Raw genomic sequence first — 21,932 nt, 5'->3', positions numbered from 1 at the left:
AAACTCCTGCATATTTCACATTTACTCACAGATCTAGCTGCAACAGCCTCCAGAGAATGGTAGCTTCGCCTGCATTTTGTCTTCTAAACCTTATGCAAGTGGCAAATGCTAAACTAAAACTATATATGAAAGGAGATCCTGGGAAATGTAGACTTTGGTTTTTCCTCTGCAATACAGAGGAGACCTTAGGAAGGTATGGTATTGATGCCCAGTTGACAATAGACAGTTTAGCAGAGACTACATCATTCTTCACCTCAGCATTCCTACACATGATTTACCCTATTTAACCTTCAAATAAGATATTAACATCATTTTGATCTGACATGGTGTAACTATACTCATTTTCTGCCCAAAAAGTAGACGTAAAGCCCTATGTGTCATTTTATCTTTCAGTAATGTCCTTCATTTTTAAGCTTAGACCAAATTTCCTTTGCTATCCTCTAACTTAAACCCTGAATAATATATTCACATATCTTTTATTAGAAATAGGAGATTCACAAAGGAGAAGGGAAGAATTGGTCAATATGTAAAATACAAAAAAGCAAGGAAGAAAATATGCATAACTCCAAAGTTCTCATTTTTGCAACTCATCACAGTTGCCAGAGTTGGCTTAATAATTTCCTTCTTATACCACACATTCCATGTTTCCTTTGTCCTCAGTTGGTAATGAATCTTTACCTGGCAGGGTATTCCATGACCGTATGTCCCAAAATGGTGGTTTTGGAGGTACCTCTGAGGGCAGAAAAAGCAAATACAAATCTAAACTGTATATATTCTAGTGAAGATACACTGTTATTCTTTCTGTGGTAGAAGAGGTTCATTCTAATCACCTGTCTCCAAGTAACAGTCTCTTCTCCCAGAGAATGGTACCATATAAGGGTTTCACTGTTGGTCTTTTCTATAGGCAGTTTTGACACTCAGCTCTGTGGTAGCCAGATCAGCCTTAATGAATAAAAGTCCATGTTGTTGAGCTCATGCATAACCCCCACCCCCCACCACCATCAGGGACCCAGATTTTGTTTATGAAACCAATGAGCAATGACCGGGGTATCTGAGGAAAGAGGCTAAATAACATAAGCAGCACAGGTCTTCTTATCCACCTAACCTGTGAAAACCCCTTCAGCAGTAGTTACTCTTTGTTATGCATTTAACTGGACATAAATATCTCCATATTCTCTATGTATTCTGTTAGGCCCTTCTACAAACTTCTCCAATAGACTGTTATTACCAGTGTTCTAATCGTGTTCTTACTACATCCATGACCATCTAGCCTAATCATCCCTGAATAAATGTGTACCCCTGGTCATCTTTCCTCCAAGAAAACTGAAAAAAGATGTGTGCTATTCTAAGTTCTGCCCACTTAGATGAATTTCTCTTCAGCACTATCCCCAAATGCTCTCCTGAGAGGAGCCATTGTACTCAGTCATCCACTTTTTGGGTGATTCTACCATATTGTACAGAATTATCTTTAAAACAGGTTCATTGTTTTTCTTCCTTAGTCTTCTGGTAAGAGAGAACTTCCCACGGAGCCATACATGATGATTGAGGAAGAGGTATCATTGTAGCAAGAATAATAAGTGCCATGGAAATCTATGCATGTGCTTAAAATTGGCAATGACACATTGAAGTTCCTGCCATTAACTGGTAGAATCTATTTTCCCATCTCTTTAATCTAGGGCGTCCTTATTATCCTTGTTATCAAATAGAATGTGGCAGAAGTAACTTGGCCTTCTGAACATTGGCCTCAAGAATCCTCACTGTTCCTATTCTTGCATTTCTTGGAATTCTGCAACCTCTTTGTGAAAAATCCTGGGCTAGCCTTCTGAACGATGAGAGATACATAGTCCAGTCATTTTCATTGCCCCCACTGATAGCCTGTCAACAGCCACACATGTAAATGAGGCCATCCTAGATCCTTCAGCAATCAGCTGATCTGCCAGGTAACAGCAGACACATGAGAAAACCCAGCAGAGATCAGCGAAACTGGCCCAGACCAGAAGAATGACCTAACTGACCCTTACATTGTGAGAATTATAAGATAAATGGTTGTATTTTAAGCTATTAAATTTTGGGATGCTTGCTATGCAGCAAAAGTTAGCTGATATAGAATCTTAGTCATGTGCTCATACACTTCAATTATGTATTCAGATCCTGATCAAGCCCAAGCTTGTATATCCCATTTCCATGGAGTGATAGAATGCTGCCAAGTATGCCCAGATTCATGACTTTGAGAATCACCTGTTACAGGTGGATATTTCATGTCATATAACAACTTGGTGTCCCAGAGTAAATGTTCATCTTTACCAGGGCCCTGTAGAAAGCAGAAGGTGCTTTTCAAAAGAACCATAGTTTTGTACAAGAAACAGCATAGCTTTGCCCCCAAATCCTAAGAATCAGTGCTATGATTCTTCTGTTGGAATTATGAAGCATTCATTCCCTATCTTCTAAAGACACTTTGAGCACCATGAAATCTGCTTGGTCTGAGAGCTCAAGAAGCAGAGTACCTTATAATTTCTACAGAATTTACTTGGGCCCAACTCAAAACTGGCAACAGATAAATGGGTCAGGTTAGCATGCCCTCATATAGATAAGTTGTTTCTGGAATTCAAAGAGGCCCACAAATGCTGTGGCCTTTCTTAGAGGTAGTAGGTACAAGATGCAACAATTTGTTCCTCACCTTTGCAAGGAAATCTCAGTACTCCCCAGACAACTAAAAACTTCCTCAAGGTGGGAAATACCTGGATTTTTACTGAGCTTTTTTTTTACCTTCTGACTTTCATATGACTTACCAAGGCATCTAGTTTATTTGCAACATGATGATCATCATTTCCAAGCAACATAATGTCATTGGTGTTATGCATTAGCATCATGTCCTTTGTAATAGTGAGACAGTCAAGATCCCTATATGCTAAATTGTGATAGAGTCTGAAGTAAGATAGTGAATGTATACTGACTTCTATCCATGCCAACTAAAAGCACACTGTTTATAGGATTTTATTTTTTTTGCTAACAGAAATAGAAGAGAAAAATAATTACCAGAGCAGTAGCTGGATAGCAGACATCAGGAGTTTAGTTGGTTTGTTCAATTAAAAACTAAACAAAACAAATCGAAAACTGTATCTGAAATAGCATCTACATTTGGAGCTGACACCTGATTAAGTTCACAAAAATTCACTTTTATTCTCCAAATTCCATCTGTATTTAGGAGAGGCCAGGTACACCTATTCCAGTCTTTGATCATACCACTAATCTCTGTAATTTCCCCTAGTATGTTGTATTGGTTATGATTTTTTATTTTGGTGGAGATAAGCTATCACTTGGTTTTTCTAATCACTGTAGCTGTCTTTCCACAGGTCAGGAAGGATGTGGAGGATTTTGCCACTTCTAAGTGTCTTTATTACAACCACTCATTCAGGAACTAAGAAATAACTACTGGAATTTTGTGTATCACGGAACCTTGTTTGACATGGAATTTAGGCTAAAGCTCCATTCATCACTTGAACTTTATAAATTTCTATTCTACATTTGTAGAATAATGGACATTTTGAATCCTCTAGAATTAAGCATCAATTTGGATGTCAAATGATTACTCAGAATTCTAGGTATAGAATACCTAGTGACTCTGATGCAGAGTCACTCTTACAAATAACCTCAAGTCAGTCTGAGGAAGAACAGGAGGAAGATACATGATGTACATGTTGACAGTGGAGTAAAGTCCTCCTTTAATGTGGTCACAACTTTTCCTCTACTTAAGAATCTTGAGAGACTTCCCTTGTGGCGCAGTGGTTAAGAATCCACCTGCCAATGCAAGGGACACGGGTTCAAGCCCTGGTCCGGGAAGATCCCACATGCCACGGAACAACTAACTCCATGCACCACAACTACTGCGCCCATGTGCCACAACTACTGAAGCCCGTGCTCAGCAACAAGAGAAGCTGCCACAATGAGAAGCGCATGCACTGCAACAAAGAGTAGCCCCTGCTCGCCACAACTAGAGAAAGCCCACCCGCAGCAATGAAGACCCAACACAACCAAAAATAAATAAAAAATAAATAAATTTATATAAAAAAAATCTTGGATCTGTGAAGTTAAGTCTGAGAACTGGGTCAGAAGCCATGACTTTCTATTGTGATTACTCCAATTTAACATTAAACTCTTTACTCCCTGGCCTAACACATATAATCTCGTCCTACACATAAACCACTATAAGTTGACAAAATATTATAATTATTTTTGGGTGTGTGGTTCTTGCTTCTCAATCATAAGTTATGTTTTATTCCTATCCTCCTGGCTTTTACCAGGACTTAAGTCTAATTATGAGTCTGGAAGCAAAGAAAGGTAGCTTGTGGGTCTAAAAGAGAATCCATATTTCTTGCAAGGTGAATGCCTGAGTTGAAACCACTACAGGGTGGTAAGGCATCAAAACAGATGGTGCTGCTTCTGCTGGCACAGGGGGCCTGGTAAGTTTGGGGTTTTCAAGGTACTTACATTCTTCAAAATCTGCCCAAATGTCTCCCTATGATTTTCAAGGTTCCGCTCCTTCTTGGTTAATGCTCTAACTTTAGTATAAGAGACCTAGTAGGCCTGTACATTCACTTTGAATTTCAGTTTACCCACCTTTGGGATTATACTTTTGTTTGGGTTTTTTAAATATTGGCCAGTGGATACAAGAAAAAAGGATTTTCTTCAAGATACTAATTAAAGTCATAGTGTCTGGTATTATTTCATTCCTTGAATAACTAATTTAAAATGCTTGCTTTCTTTTTTTAAGTTCTACATTGCTCTCAGAAATAGCTAGCCCCACTCCACATTCCTTGTACTCTTTCCACTGTAAAGTTTTATTACTACTACTACTATTGGTACTTTGCCTCCCAAAATCTTGCCTACTATAGATATACAAAATCCAGAAATTTAGAGGTGATAATGTAAATAACTGTTTTGTTACTGCATACCATGGACTATCAGAGACCCATTTTGTACTGGCAGTGAAGTTATTACTGTCTTCAATCATAATTCTATTAGAGAATCAATTCGAAATTTCATCCTTAAAGTTCCATTGTCTCACAACCATTTGCAGGGTGAAAACTTAAAACCCTCTATTAGTTAGAGTTCGGTCAAGAAATAAAAACCCCTGTATTCCAAATGTAAAGAGCTTAAGTCAGGAAATAGGGGCTTCACTATTATAATAACTTGAAATCACAGGCTGGGGAAGCAGACACTAAAGATTTTACACCAAAGCAGAGAGTTTCAGGAGCTCTCTGGAAAGCTGTTTCAATTCTCAAAAATCCCTGAGAAGTTTGTACCAAATCTCTCAGTTCTCAGAGGTGAACCAAGTGGCTCTCACCAAGAAGTTACTGTGAATCACTCATCTTCCCATGAATTTGGCTGAAACTATCTCCAAAGGATAGTGACTTCTTATTCTTTTCCTGTTTCCAAATAACATGCAAATGTCTCTCACTGATAAACTCTAACTTGAAACCATAGAGAGAAGGGATTCTGGGAAAAGGAGTCTTTCACTTCCTCTCTATAATGCAGAGAATACCATAGAAGGGAATAGTAGTCATAACAAGTTTGCTGCAGATATAGTCCAGCATAATGATCTATCACTTTCATGTGATATACCTTTAAATCTTGAGTTAGAAAATGAATCCTTATATCCTATAATTTCCACGGACGCTACTTCATCTGCCTAAATCTTACAGAGGCATCCCCACTAAAAATGGGAATTTTTCTCACAACTCACCCTGGCTACTTTCCTTTCCAGTCCAGCAGGGAAAAAAAAAAGTATCTCTCTTTTTTCTTAAAAAAGAGAGATTCTTTAAAAAAAAAAAAAAAAGTGCTTCAATCATCCCAGGTGTTGGTGATGTTAATATTTCTATGAGTTTTTATTACTAACTTCAAACTGTAAACACATCCAGAGGTTGAAAACAGAAGCTAATTTTGGAACATGGTCAAATCACATGAGCACCTAGATTCAATTCAACTAGAGTTAAGATCTTATTTTATTTAAATAAAGTTAACCTAGCATGGGATATAGGCTAAAAGATTAGACTTTTACAGATTAGATTTTCCAGCCAAGGTGTTCCAAGAGTTACAATGAAATGAATTGTCTTGATTCAGAACTTCCTAATAGATACCTCCTAATCTATCCAACGTTACTTTGAGATGTCCTTTAATTTTCCTTTTCCTGAGACAATATTTATCAGAGCATGTAAATAAGCCAGAGAAGAAGATTTTCACTTTAGAAACAGCAGAAGACAAGAGGACTAAGAGAAGACTGTTCACTTTTTAAAAAATATTTTGTTTCAAAAACATATATATATATATATATATATATATATAGCCTATTGAAGACAACAAAATAAACATAAACAACAGAAGAGATTTAGATTTGGGTTTGGCAAATGTTTTTCTTGTCTGTACCAATTCCAATTAGTCAGTAGTGGTGGCTAAGAAAGCTACATTGAGAAGGATTCTGAGACTAAGGCTTAGCTCAGGAAAAAGAAGAAAAAAGAAAAAAATAGGGCCACGATCAATTAGTAATGTCAGCCCATAGGCCCAGGAGAAGAGATGGTGACACTATATAGTTGCCATCTTTTGATTAATGTCATTAAAACCTTGCTAACCAATTATACTAACATATCTTATTTGGTCATACAACCTTCCCTAAATTAAGATTTTTGTATCATCCTCAAAAATCACCAGGGAAGAAAGCAGTCCAGGTATTATTATTTACATTTTTACAAAGATGAACTCTGAAGCTTAGAAATCTACAAAGGTTGTTGAAGTGTGGATGACTTTGAATCATTACATCTAATAAACTAGTAAGTGGCAGAAGCCACACTAGAACACACTTCTCTGTGTCATGTATCCAAAGGTTTTTCAACACAGTCCACATAGTATGAGAATAAGTGGTCTACCTCTTATTGGAAGCAGAAGGAAAGTGTGAATGTAGCTCTTTAAGGTGTTATAACTAGTTCTCCATAAGCTAAGTTTGATAAATAAGGCTGCATTTAGCATTACAAAGAAGACATTAGAGTATCATTGAGCCATTTCTTCTGTCTACCCTTTAAGACTAATGCAATGTTTCATGAAGACACACCTAACTAAAGTCTGAATGTGTAACTAGGTGACTAAGGGCCTTAGCTAGCTAAGGAGAAGAAGGGATTAATGAGGTGAAAGAGAAATAACCATGCTGACCTAATTCACAGGGATGCAATTACCCAATTAACCGTTGTAAAGTACTTTGAAAGCAACGTATGGTATAAATGCTAACTAATATTATTACCAAAGCTAATTTCATGTTGCTATCCCATGTATTCATCAGACATATCTTGCCCTGCCAGCCCACTCCTGTGAGACAGCATGTTAAAAACTCCAAAATAGTCACTATATCCACTTTCCCACACCTACTCTTATTCTCCTTGAATTCACATCTCATTTTTTCTCACAGCCATGACTTCACACCAAACTCAATCATGAAAGAATCTTGGGTTCAGTTATTGGCACTCAACAAAATGTCATTAAACTACAATAGTTTCTCTCTTTCTTTATGATCAGCTTTCTTTTGTGGTTGTCTTACCTGAGCACAGTAGCCATGCCATATGCCAAAGGCTACTCAAGAAATGCTAATAATACACTAACACCTCATAATTTGTCTAGTCCTTTTATTTCTACAAAGCATTCTCCAAGCTGTTCTGTCATAAAAACTGTGAGCAAGACAGGGCAGGGCTGATCACTGTGGACAGTTGAGTCAACCAACACATTAAGAGTTTAGGTGACTCCATCAAGTTCCTATTAATATGGGGGTGGGGGATGGTTAAAATACTCAACTCCACAGTTACAGCAAGTTAGCACAGTGCTGGATACATCATAGGCCCTCAATAACATCTGCTGAAATAATGCATGAATGAACAAAATAACGAAGAAATGCAAGTGTGTATTGAACTTTCAGCCCAGTGCTCTTTGCACTTGTCACACTGATACCATAAGGACAAAGTTCTAGGAGTTGGGGTTTTGCCTAGAGAAAGAGTGCCAGGGTGAAGTGAGTTCTGCTCCCACTTCTCCAATAATCTTCTGAGTTGGGTAGGAGAAGGTGCCAACAGCAAGCTCTGTTCCTTTGAGATTAATGCCCTATATCTACAATCCTTCTGAGAAAGAGAATGGGGTTAGAAACTGACCATTTTTATCAAAGATCATTTATTGAGGGCCAATTATAATAACTACTACATTTGAAACTGCTTTCCCATCCATTAGTCCATTTGATCCTTCAAGTAATGCTATGGAAGATATGTCACCATTACCTACATTTTGCAAATGAGTAAAATGTGCTAAAGGGAGGTTAGGTAATTTGCTCAGAGTTACCTAGCACATAAACAGATATGGCCTGCAAACAGAACCTACCAATTTCAAAATTAGTATTCCTTCTACTACATTGCATTGTCTTCCAAAATAGGAGACTCATCTTTAGGACAAACAAGGGGAGCAATTTATGTCCATAGAGAGAAGACTGAGGAATGGCAGGATCCTATTTGGAACTGCCAACCCAAAGGAATGAATTTTCCAGAGGCTTTCAATAAGAATTTGCTCATTCACTCTTTCCTGCAATTGTAAGTGCTTAACTCTTTACTCTTGGGCTTGGAAGATGCTACAATATGATGATGAATGGGAATGAATGACTTCTAAAACTATTTACCTAATGTCTTCCTGCTTTCATAAATTCATCTGTTTCCATGGATTTTTTTTTACATGAGACAAGGTGGGCCTCACCCTTCCAACTGCAAGTCAGAAGCATTGGAACAACATAAACATATCCTTGCTGTAGAGTGGTTACTAGTTTTAATTTTTGCCACTTTTTTTGTTGTTGGTTGGTTTGAGTTTTGTTCTATTCTGCTGTTTAGTTTTCTAAAGGAGATCCTGCTGATCAGGCAGGCCTAATAAGTCTTTTCATTTGTAATTCAAAGAAGCTCCAACAACTGTTAAAGATCAGATTAAGGATGTTAGGCCCTTCCTTCCACTCCTCCCTCAAGCTTACTGTCCATTTAGGTTACAGAGAAAGTCATTTGGAAGGGGGAAGAAAGAATTCAGGTTTGAGAATCATCATTAGTAAAGAGACTAAGGATTGGCTACTAACCCATGGAAATAATTGGAAGCAAATAGACTTACCACAGAAAACTGTGACTATGTAAGAGTTAAAACAACACTTGAGCCCCCAAACCAGCACCAGCAGAAAATAGGTGACAAATGGTGGACAGCCCTCAAGAAGGACAAACTCCCCGACACCAACTTCCAATGTGTCCATAGGGAAAATGTTCAAAGAGGGTCCATGAAAAACAGTGCACAAAGGAATTTCTCCCAGAGTTATAATCAAGGTCTCATCCAGAACTTCCTCAACCCCTCCCATAAAGAACCTTTACAAGGGTCACCCAGCAGGATTTCATAATTGTTGAGGAACTTTGCTGATGAGAGTTTTTATAGCTGTTATACTGTCCCTACTTTACAATGTAAACTGGGAGTGGGAAGGTGGGGTGGGGAGTTGTGGGGGTAGGGATGGGAGGGCAGAAAACTTGTCCTTAGAGTTCACAGGTCACCAGACCATAGGGAGTCACACAGGGACTATCCTCATGGATAGGACATGCATCACCCAGAGTGCCTGAACATTGAGCTGGATGCACAGAATAGATTGTTGGGTTGTCTTCCATGGGGCAAGGACAAGTGTTCTATGGAGGAGTGAAGGTATATTTGATGCCCAGAGGAGTGAGCTGGTTGAGAGACTACTACTATTGTACATATTCTTTTCTTTCTGTGCTCACAGTGAGACTACATATTCCAGCCACTCTTGAAATCACACAGGGCCATGTTCTGAGCTCTGGTCAATAGAACAGAGTGATGTGCACCATGGCCTAACCAGGCCTATCTTGTGTCTCTTTTCCCCATCCACCAGCTATAAGTGAATGACTCTAGAGCAAAAGGATGGCAAAAACACCAGATGAAAGGAATCTGGGTCCTGAAATCATCACATGGAAGACAGCCCACCAAACACTATGGTGAGAAGTCATTAACTTCTATTGTGTTATGCCACTAAGATTTTAAGGTGTTATTGTTTTGGAAGTTTGTGTCACCTAATGATACACAACTGTATTTTAAATTCTAGGGAAAGGGTTTGAATCTCATTCCTCTCTGTGTTTCCTGCAGCTCCTAACACAGCTCCTGATATACTTCTACATAGAGTAGGAGATGAAAAACATTTTTTTCAATAAATATACAAACAAATGAGTGAAGACAGCTACATCAGAATGTAGAAAGATAGAACTAGAAGTCCCCCAATCAAATCAAATAGGGAAGATTCCTTAGTTGTTTCATCTGGTAAAGAAAGATAGTACCTACTTTATAGGGACGAGAATAAAATTATATAATAGATGCAAAGTAGCACAATACTTAGAACAAAATGAGCATTTAATAATTAGTAGGCTATTTTATTATTAGCTGTGAATTCTACACAGAGTGGTTTCTTGGTTTACAACAAACCCTATCTCTGAGAACAGAGAGGAAGTAATTTTCTCAAAATTAAAACCTGTATCCAATCATGTTGTGTATCTCAAAGCCTCAAGCACAATCTTACACACAGAGTTGCAGGTAAGGTTGAATTGCATTCTGTGGAAAAGGAAGGGAAGAAGAAAAGTTATTTGAATTATATTAAGGAGAAACACAAATGTAAGAATGTAGATTAATAAATAATTCTATTGAAGATTTATTATTTCTGTGAAATATAGTGTTTGTGGTTTTGAATCAACATTGAGAAAATGTTTATTCTCATATAGATGTAAATTCACATTTTAGGGTTAATTGTCACAAACATAGCATAAGATTGCAAAAGGTCAGTATATTGCTGAAATGAAATCTCTTTAAGGGCTAGGATATAATAAAAATTTATGGAATGACTTTCATTCAAACCCCAAATTATTTGAGGATAAACATATATAGCAATCTTTTGATCATTTCAAACTTGGGAGTATTAGGAAGACATCTGAATGCCGTTAAGCCCCTATGAGACTTCCTTACAGGCATTTAGGTATAGTTAAGTATAGAAATAATTACTTTTTCTAATGTGTTCAGGTGATTCATGTTAAAAACAGAATTTAGTTATGAGAGTTAGAGAAACAAATTTTACTAGCAATCTCTTGAAAATTCAGTCTCATAACTTCAAACTAAAACTACAATATAATAGTATATCAGAAAATGAATTTTGGCATCAAAGCTATGTGTACTTAAGTGTGCATTTGTTACCCATGGAATGGGATATGATGCAACAGAATAGCTCCAAAGAGAACTGCATGTCACCAAATGGGATTAAATGCTACTGATTTAAACAGAAATGTCAACTCTACGTCTCCCTTCTATGAGGCACACTAGGGACTTCCAAACTCAACCTCATTTCCCTCTCTTGGGTAAATGAATGACCTGGGTGTCTCTGGGTGCTAAGAATGGGTTGCCCGGGCACATTTCCAAACACTCCACATTCTTTGGAGGGAATATATTATCACTTCTCAGTGTTGAACCTTGTCACTATTTCAGGTGAATCATGGGAGAAGAGAGTTGTGGGTAGACCTCATGTTTCATAAGCAGTCATAGCAGTGATGCAGGGTGGAGGTTGGGGCAGGGATCCAAGACTAGTAAAGCTGGGAAAGGTGGTGATGGAAGGATGATTTTGTCTTGGCTTATGGGAGGGTGTGCTGTCAAGGAAGTCTGGGCTACAAGGCTAAGTGCCAGCACACCAAGTTCTTTTATTTGGCCTTACAAGGACACAAGCACAGAGTTGATCAGAACTTGCACCAAGGACCTAATGAGAACACAGGCCATGCCCTCTGGACTGATTGCCTAGGACAGGTCATTGTGACAGGAACTCCAGTCCACCTGTAATTCCAGGATGTGGAGAGCCAAGGGAGCAGACAGCCTGGAGCACTGGGGATCTGATTAAACAGGTGACACTGGCAGATATTATATATGCAGGCAGCCAAAAGGCTGTGTTTCAGAATGTCAGTGGCAAAGCAACCAACAGGACTAAGCAGAATTGTCAAGGTCATGGAGGGTTAGTAAAAGTGGCCCTACTGAGCTGAAAATACCAAAGAAGGAATGATCCTGGAGAAATATTCTCTACCTCATTCTATACTTCTCTTGGAAGATGATTTCTCTTGGCTTATTCATTCATCCATTCATTCATTTGTCATGAGGAAAATCAAATAGGATTAGAGGCCAATAGAGTCAGAGAGCTGCTATTTTACCTATGGTAGTCAGGGAAGGCTGCTCTGAGAAGGGATCATGTGGGCAGATCCTGAGGTGAGTGCACATTTGCGGAGAGAAGCCTTCCAGGCTGAGGGAACTAGTTGCAAAGGCCCTGGACGAATGCGTATTTGGAGGAATACTTGCATGGAGACCAGTGTGGCTATAGTGAGGCCAGTGAGGAAAGAAGTGAGACATGGGGTCATGGAGGCTGGATCAGGTACTGCCTTGTGGATTATTTAAGCTTTGGGGTGAGGGGGGTTGTTTGTTTTGGTGAGTGAGTTGAGAAGCCATCGGAGGGTTTTGAGCAAAGGTCTGACATAGTATGATTCGAGTTTTAAAATAATCGCTCTGATAGGCTCTGAGTGGGTGAGGGTAGAAGTAGGCAGACCTTTTGAGACACTGTGACAGAAATTCAGAGGTACCAGGTAGACGATCCTCTGCGACATCCTGAGACCCACACAGGAGTTCAGCTGCAATGACAATGTACAGCTCCCACCCACACTCCTCCAGCCTCCCCACACAAGCACACCCAGCTCTGTTTCTCTGCCTGAGGATTTTCCTCTAGAGCTAGAGAAGTTTGCTCAAATTTCTGGTACCAACTACCAGAAATTTGACACCGTGGGGCAATCCTCTACCAAGGAGAGTTAAATGCCTTGGTTTTCCAGTCCCTCAATGGGACAGCTCAGAAGTCCATTCACACAGAGCACAGTGGGATTAAGCCCCAGTCCACAAAGCAGTCAGCAGTGTATTAACACACACTTTGCTGGTTTTTCTCCTTTACTGGACTTTCTGCTTCCTGGATCACCTCCCAAATCCAATTACTTGCCCTCTAGTTCTTATCTCTGCATCTACTTTCAGGAGGATCCAAGTGAATATGTCAAGTAAAAGGTGACAGTGGCTTGAACAAACGTGGTAGCTTGGGTGAGAAACTGTCAGATTATATTGAAGTTGAATAAATAATATGCATGTTTTGTAGAAACATAAAAAAAAAAGAGAAAAAAGTTATCTGTAATCCTACATTTAGAGGTACATGCTGTTTCAATATAAGTATTATTATATACTGCTTAATATAAGTATTATTCCTGGAAGTTGATTCTGCTTGGGTATTGGTGCACAAGTGTGTGTATGATTTTTATATTAAAAGCATTATACTACACATACTATATTGTGGTTGAGTTTTAACTTTATATGTTATGAACATCTTATGTTTCAGTAAACTCAGTGATTATATTTATAAATTCAAATACTTAAAGGTTCACTCTACATACCATATTCTACTCCACATAGCATAAATTTCAAACCAATTCCCCACTGCTGAATATCTAGTTTATTTCCAAATTCTCAGTACTATTAACAACACTTAAATAAACACCCTTGTATAAACATCTTTCAACATTTGTCTGATTATTTCTTTAGGATAAATTCCTGAAAATGAGGCTTCTCTGTCAAAGCATGGTTACAATTTTAAACTTTACATATTGTCAAATTCTGCCACAAGCTTTTACTAATATATATTCCTATGAGAGTGTGTTTCCCTTCAATCATGAGCAATATTCTAATGTTCATTTGGAGAAAGAGAGAGAGAGAGAATATTTCTGGAGCACATCACAATATGTCAATGTTTCTATTAGACTTAACTGATCTTAATTTAATCTGATGCTTAATTTTAGAACTAGATGATTTATTAGCATTTAATTAATTGAAAGATTCCATGCTGATGTATGAACACTCTAATATATAAACTATTTTAAAGAGTATTTTTTCTTAAAAATAAAACAAAAATATTACCCACTAGAAACTCTGCACTGTGTTCATATTGGAATCCATAGTCCTAGTTCCCTCTATCTTTTTATAAAAGAAATAATGCATTTCTCATAAGCATGTGATAGACCAAAGTGGCTTCCATAATTTTGAAGAGCAACAACAAAAATTTTCCAGAAGAGTATTAAATTCCACAAGAACAATGCACAAACCCTAATCTCGAAAATATCAAGCATTATCTTCATTTTCATCTTTGCCAATTCATTTGAGAAAAAAAACAAAGTCTGGTATTTCATGTTGTTTTAATTCACATTTCTACAATAACTAATGAATATAAAATATAAATATTATATATATACATATATAATGTGTTTGTACACATACATACACAAGCATGCACATACACATACACTTTGTTTTATCCTTTGCTCCACTTCTGTTTACTGAGAGGTAATCAACATGTAACATTGTGTAGATTTAAGGTGTACAACATGATAACTTGATACACATATATATTGTGAAATGATTCCTACAATAAGGTTAGTTAACAAATACATCTCAAGTAATTACCATTTTTGTGTGTGTGGTGAGAACATTTAAGATCTACTCTCAACATCTTGCAAGTATATAATACAGTATAGTTAACTATAGTCACCCTGCTAAATATTAGATCCCCAGATCTTATTCATCTTATAACTGGAGTTTGTACCCTTTAACCAACATCTCCCCATTGGCCCCAACCCCTGGCCACCACCATCCTACTCTCTTTCTATTACTTTGCCTCTTCTTTTAAGGTTCACATATTAGTGAGATCATACAGTATTTGTATTTCTCTGTCTGATTTATTTCACTTAGCACAATGCCCTCAAGGTCCATCCATGTTGTTGAAAATGGCAGGAATTCCTTCTTTTTTATGGCTGAATAATATTCCATTGTGTGTGTGTCTGTATGTATCCCACATTTTCTTTAAGTTGTTTTCATGTCTTGGCTATTGTGAATAACACTGCAATGAATAATCACCATCTCTTCAAGATACTGATTTCATTTCCTTCAGATATATATCCAGAAGTAGGGTTGCTGAATCATACAGTAGCTTTTTAAAAAAATTTTTGAGGAACCTCCATACTGTTTCCAAAGTGGTTGTACCAATTTACATTTCCACCAACAATGCAATAATGTTCCCTTTTCTCCACACCCTTACCAACACTTCTCTTACTGTTTTGATAATAGCCATTCTAACAGGTGTGATATCTCATTGTGCTTTTCATTTGCATTTCCCTGATGATTAGTCATGTTGAGGATCTTTCATGTAACTTATTAGCCATTTGTATGTTTTCTTTGAAAAAATGTCTTTGGATCCTCAGTTCGTTTGTTTTATTACTTTTGAGTTATATGAGCTCCTTATGTATTTTGGATATTAACCTGGTATCTGATATATGTTTTGCAAATATTTTCTCCCATTCTGTAGGTTGCCTTTTAATTTTACTAATTGTTTCTTTTGCTGTGCAGAGCTTTTTATTTTGATATAATTCTACTTGTTTATTTTTACTTTTGTTTCTTGTGCTTTTGGTGTCATATTTAAAAAATATTGCCAAGACCAATATCAAGGGGTTTCTTCCCTAAGTTTTCTTCTAGAATTTTTACTGTTTCAGGTCTTACATTTAAGTTTTTAACCCATTTTGAGTCCATTTTTGTGGGTGATATAAATAGGGGTCCAATTTCACTCATTTGCATGTGAATATCCAGCTTTCCCAGTACCATCTATTGAAAAGACTATCTTTTCCTTATTGAGTATTTTTGGTTTCCTCATGAAATATTAGTTAACCATGCATGCATGGGTTTATTTCTGGGCTCTCTGTTCCACTATTGCTCTATGTATCTGTTTTTATGACAGTACCATACCGTTTTGATTACTATAGCTTGAAACCAGGAGGTGTGATGCCTTCCAATTTGTTCTTCTTTCTCAAGATCACTTTGACTATTCTGGGTCTCCTGTTGTTCCATACAAATTTTAGGATTGTTTTTTCTATTTTTGTGGAAAATGCTGTTCAAATTTTGATGGAGATTGTGTTGAATCTATAGATGGTTTGGGATGGTATGGACATTTTAATGATATTAATTCTTCTGATCCACAAACACAGGATATTTTTCTATTTATTTGTGTCTTCAATTTTTTTCATCAGTGTCTTAAAATTTTCAGTGTACAGATCTTTCATCTCCTTAGTTTTTATTTCTAAGTATTTTATTGTTTTTGGTGCTATTGTATATCAAATTGTTTTCTTTATTTCTCTTTCAGATATTTTGTTGTTAGTGTATAAAAATGTAACTTACTTTTTACATTGACTTTGTATTCTGCAACTTCACTGAATTCACTTACCAGTTCTAACAATTTTTGTTGAAGTCTTTAGGGTTTTCTGTCTATAATATCGTGTAATTTGCAAACAAAGAACACTTTACTTTTTCCTTTCCAATCTGGACGCCTTTTATTTATTTATTTATTTTTCTTGCCTGATCTCTCTGGTTAGGACTTAGAGTATTATGTTGGATAGGAGTGGTAAGAGTGGGCAGCCTTGTCTTGTTCCTGATTTTAGAGGAAAAACTTTTAGCTTTTCACTGTTGAATGTGATATTCGCTGTGGGCTTGTCATACATGGCCTTTATTATGTTGAGGTATGTTCCTTATATATTTAATTTGTTGAGAGCTTTTATCATGAAAAGGTGTTGAATATTGTCAAATGCTTTTTTGCGTCTATTGAGAAGTTCATGTGACTTTTTATCCTTCATTCTATTAATGTGGTATATTACATTTACTGATTTATATATGTTGAACAATCTTTGCATCCTAGGGATAAATCCCACTTAATCATGGTGTATGATCCTTTTAATGTGGTACTGAATTCCTTTTGCTAGGATTTTGTTGAGAATTTTTGCATCTATATTCATCAGGGTTATTGATCTATAGTTTTCTTTTCTTGTAGTATCTTTATTTGGCATTGGTATCAGGGTAATGCTGGTCTCTTAAAATGAGTTTGGGAGCGTTCCCTCGTCTCAATTTTTTAGAAAAGTTTAAGAAGGATTGGTATTAATTTTTTAAATGTTTGTTAAAATTCATCAGTGAAACCATATGCTCCTGGGCTTTTTTGTTATTGGAAGGATTTTGATTACTGATTCAATCTCCTTAGTTTTTAAGGAGTTGTTAATTGTTCGTTAAAATTTTCTATTTTTCATTATTCACTTTTAGTAGGTTGTATGTTTCTAGAAAATTTTTCATGTCTTCTAATTTATCCAGTTTTTGGCATATAATTGTTCATAGTAGCCTCTTATGATCCTTGATATTTCTGTGGTATCAGTCATAATGTCTCTTTTTTCATTTATAATTTTGTTTATTTGATTTCTTTCTCTTCTTTTCTTAGTCTAACTAAAATTTTGTCTATTTTCTTTATCTTTTGAAAAAATGAACTCAATTTCATTGATTTTTTTCTGTTGTCTTTCTAGTCTATTACACGTTTCTGCTTTGAACTTTATTATAATTTCTATTTTTTTGCTACTTTGGGCTTAGTTTGTTCTTCTTTTTCTAACCCCTTGAGGTGTAAAGTTAGGTTGTTTATTTGAGGTTTCTTCTTCTTAATGCAGGCATTTCTCTATAAACTTCCCTCTAAGAATGCTTTCAGCTGCATCCCATGAAATTTGGTAAGTTGTGATTTTGTTTTCATTTGTCTCAAGACACTTTCTGATTTCCATTTTGATTTCTTTTTTGACTCATTGGTTGTTCAGGAGTGTGTTATTTAATTTCCACATATTTCTTTTCCTCTGTGAATTTTTCAGTTTTCTTCCTGTTATTGATTTCTAGTGTTATACCAATGGTCAGAAAATATACTAGATATTATTTCAATCTTCATAAAATTGTTAAGGCTTGTTCTGTGGCCCAACATGTAATTCATCCTAGAGAATGTTCCATGTGTTTTTACTTGAGAAGAATGTGTGTTCTGCTACTGTTGGATGGGATATTCTGTATATGACTGTTAGATTAATTTAGTCTATAGTACATTCAAGTCCACTGTTTCCTTATAAATTTTCTGTCTGGATGATCTATCCAATGTTCAAAATGGGGTCCTGAAATCCCCTAATGTTATTATTGTATTGCTGTCTATTTCTCCCTTCAGTTCTGTTAATATTTGCTTTAATTATTTAGATGCTCCAATGTTGAGTGCATATATATTTACAATTATTATATCCTCTTGATTAATTGACCCCTTTATCACTATATAGTGACCTTCCTTGTCTCTTGTGACCTACTTTTGTTGAAAGTCTATTTCATATTATACAAGTATAGCCACCCCTGCTCTCTTTAGGTTACCATTTGCATGGAATATTTTTTGCCACCCCTTCACTTTCAACCTCTGTGTGTCCTTAAGCTAAAGTGAGTCCCTTGTAGGCAGCATATTGTCAGATCTTGTTTGTTTATCCACTCATCCACTTTGTGTCTTTTGATTGGAGAATTTTGCCCTTTTCTATTTAAAGTGATTATTGATAAATGGGGACTTATTATTGCCATTTCATTCACTGTCTTTTGACTGTTGTTTTTTTGTTGCTGTTCTTTTCTTTTTCTCTTATTGTCTTTTTTTTTTTTAATTTTATTTATTTATTTATTTATGGCTGTGTTGGGTCTTCGTTTCTGTGCGAGGGCTTTCTCTAGTTGCGGCAAGTGGGGGCCACTCTTCATCGCGGTGCGTGGGCCTCTCACTATCGCAGCCTCTCTTGTTGCGGAGCACAGGCTCCAGATGCACAGGCTCAGTAATTGTGGCTCATGGGCCTAGTTGCTCCGCGGCATGTGGGATCTTCCCAGACCAGGGCTCGAACCCGTGTCCCCTGCATTGGCAGGCAGATTCTCAACCACTGCGCCACCAAGGAAGCCCCTATTGTCTTTTTTTGTTATTTATTTTTTATAGTGACATGTTTTAATTCCTTTCTCTTTCTTTATTCTTGTACCTACTGTAGATAAAGCCAAACAGGCTATTGCCAACTCTTCAGGGGTACAGAGCTGTTTCTGTGTAGCTGAGACCACAGTCAGCAAGTCAGCTGCCTTGTTGGGAGCCCGCCTTTTAAAAATAGCTCTTCTCAATCTTGGGCTGCACCAAAGTTTCACAGTCTCCCACCTGGATCATAAAGCTCTCATGAAGACACATTTATCCATGAATGGATGCCAAATTATTGTTGTTGAGGAAAGGATATACATGAGGGATGTCTTATTCAACCATGTTGCTGACATCACTGACCCCTTTGCTCCTTTTACATTATTGGAATAACTGCCTCTTTTCTTATAGATTTGCAATACCTTTTTCATAATAAGGTTATTAACTCTTATGTAAAGGAGAAAAAAGAAAATGAGCATGATATCTTAAAAATTGTGGAAACAAATAAAATAGCTGTTTTGTAAATATTTACCTCAGATAGTCATTTCTCTTAGCTTCCTTTCCTACAGAAAATTTTAATTGCTTATGGTTAAAGGGATTGTCCTTCCAATCCCCAGTGGGCTCTACTTTTGGTATTATACTGAGGAAGGACTTCTCTGTGATGAATTTTCTTCTAGTTTGTTTATGGATTCATTTTTTAGTATTTGAATTTCTAATTTAATTTCTAATCTGAAGTTTTATCATTGTTTTCCTAAATTGACAGCCACCAATGTAAGTGCCTTGTACTGAATTATGACAATAATAATAATAGCTTCCTTTATTTTTAGCATTTACTATGTGCCAAATATTGTTCTAAATACATTTACACACATTAACTGATCCCTCTGATTCCATCTGATTTGAAAGTCTACTTTTACCATGGAGTAAATTATTTTATGTCTTGGATCTATTTCTACTATTGAAGTTAGTCTCTAAAACAGATGTTCCACAGTCAGCTAGAAAGGGCTTCCCTACTCTGATCTCAACAGGGTGAGAGATCCATGCAGGGAAGGACACAGTTTAAAGCTCTTTGAGGCTACTTTTTTCACTCTCATCTGTATATCTTTTATCTGGGTTCATAATTGACAAGGTGTCATGTTTGATTTATTTTAGTTTGGTTAATTTTTTCTCCTTGGAAAAGTGATACATATTGCTAAGGAAGACAAGGTAAACCTAGTCAACTAGAAGACAGCTATAATTTCATCATTTTGAATATTTTGGAGCACTTCCAGCAGTCTTATTTTCCAGCATAGTTAGTAGAGGAAAGGTGTTTTGCACCCTTGTGATTATGCCATATGTATGATTTTAATTTTTCCATGTAACATTACAATGCCAATATTTTCAAAGTTAGTGTAAAAGCTTTAAGATTAATGCTATTCTTCTAATGGAAATTACAGCTATTTTAATTTAACTAATTTGTTTATTATCCCAATGAACATTTAGCTTGTTATCTTTCTTTTTGTAAGTATATAATGCTGTATGAACATCTTTGTGTGTAAAAGTTTTTTGTATTTAAAATGATCTCAACAATATGTTTCCAGAAGTAACTGTATAGGGCCAAAATCCATGAACACTTTAAAAATACATGCTATAAAATTGATCTCCAAAGTATTATCCCAATGTGCACTGTCTCCAACAATGTGTGATGCTGCATCAGAAAGTTATGTCAATATTAAATATACTCTTCTTTGTCTCGGATTATATCACTTGTGTTTTAGATCCATCAAGACCAATTACAGGCTGTCTGGTCTTTGGTCACAAATCTCACCCCTGATTTCAGTCTTTTTTTTTTTTTTCCCATGAATTCAGAAAATCTGTCCTGGCTATATAGGAGATCAATTCCTGATGTGCAGCTTAAGTGAAAGGCTTGTATCCATAAATACAATGGTTTCTGTCATAAATCCAAGAATGATCTGCTTTAGAGTTCTGATCAAGCAATCAGGGCTCCAGAGCTGAGGATTCAGATGCTGTCATATTGGGAGAATATTGTTTCCCAGAAATTAGGGGATAAGACTAGTCACGGCAAAGCTACAAGGCTGGGCTGCATTTCATGTGGGAGGACTATTTCTAGAGAAAGAACAGAATCCTGAAAGGATGATAGTATAGTGTTCAGAGAAAGAACCATGACTACAGAGTTGGGTCAATGTGGGAGAATAAGAAGCTGGTAATAACAAGGCCGGGACTTGGGGAGGCACACTAACTCCTGAGTCTGTCTGGTAACAACAGCTCTTATGTCGGATCCTGGGGGGACTTCATTTAAAATCTCATCAGCTAGGGTCATTAATATACTTCTTCCTTCTACCATATTTATTTTGGAAACTTAAATGGAACTGAACCTACAAGTAAGAAAGCAGAAGTGAGCCCAGTTCTAAAGAGCTAGGAGAGGCTGCCTCAGGAAAAAAAGTCCAAAACATGCTCAATTTTCAACTGACTATAGGGCATCACACTCAAGATACCCCCTAACAAGTCTCTACAAATTGGAAAGAGTACTCAATACAGAGTCTGAGCCCAGATCCCCACTATTTCAGTGGCCTTGGTCAAATTGCTTAAGGACTCTGCCAAATTTTCTCAACTCCTGAGAGAGAGGACCATACTAGAATAATCATTAGAGCAGGGGTCCTCAACACCTGGGCTGCTGACCTGTACTGGTCTGTGGCTTGTTAGGAACTGGGCTACACAGCAGGAGGTCAGCGACGGGGGAGCCAGCGAAGCTGCATCTGCCACTCCCCATTGCTCCCCGTCACTCGCATTACTGCCTGAACCATCCCTCCACCCCCCAACCCCAGCTGTGAAAAATTATCTTCCATGAAACCTGGTAGCTGGTGCCAAAAAGGTTGGGGGCCACTGCATTAGAGGACAATGTGAAAATAAACTGTGGTACAGTCACAAAATGAAATACTGCTATATAACTGTGCAAATGAGTGGATCATAGACATAT

This window comes from Eubalaena glacialis, chromosome 15 (genome assembly GCF_028564815.1).
Source record: "Eubalaena glacialis isolate mEubGla1 chromosome 15, mEubGla1.1.hap2.+ XY, whole genome shotgun sequence".
Taxonomy (NCBI): Eukaryota; Metazoa; Chordata; class Mammalia; order Artiodactyla; family Balaenidae; genus Eubalaena; species Eubalaena glacialis.
The sequence above is the reverse complement of the archived record's forward strand: the minus strand, read 5'-3'. Positions refer to the sequence as shown.